Source organism: Penaeus monodon, chromosome 21 (genome assembly GCF_015228065.2).
Source record: "Penaeus monodon isolate SGIC_2016 chromosome 21, NSTDA_Pmon_1, whole genome shotgun sequence".
Taxonomy (NCBI): Eukaryota; Metazoa; Arthropoda; class Malacostraca; order Decapoda; family Penaeidae; genus Penaeus; species Penaeus monodon.
In genome coordinates, this window is record NC_051406.1 from 8,382,326 (window position 1) to 8,382,612 (window position 287).

At 39.7% G+C, this 287-nt stretch overlaps 1 protein-coding gene across 5 annotated transcripts in view; it reads right to left on the minus strand.

The window, feature by feature from the left end:
- The window catches only part of LOC119586172, a gene marked incomplete at its 3' end in the record, with an annotated part of 81,902 nt that overhangs the window by 41,941 nt on the left and 39,674 nt on the right, over nucleotides 1-287 (minus strand).

Sequence of the window (287 nt, forward strand, 5' to 3'; positions counted from 1 at the left end):
TTCAGATTAACAAGCTTCCCCATAAAGAAACTAACTTACCACTGCAACACATAACAAACATGGATTCGCTTCACATACGATAATCATCTCATATTTTGGCCTCATCCTCCGAAGTCTTTTTTTTTTACCACAGTTCCCCCTAAGAGTATTTTCATGTAAAAAAATACACATATATAAACACGACTTTAGCCATGACACCTCCCATACTGTTGAGTCACCTGACCGTGACGTCATGCTGTACGGCCTGCTATATTTAGAAACGTAACCTATGACCTTACTTCCGGCTG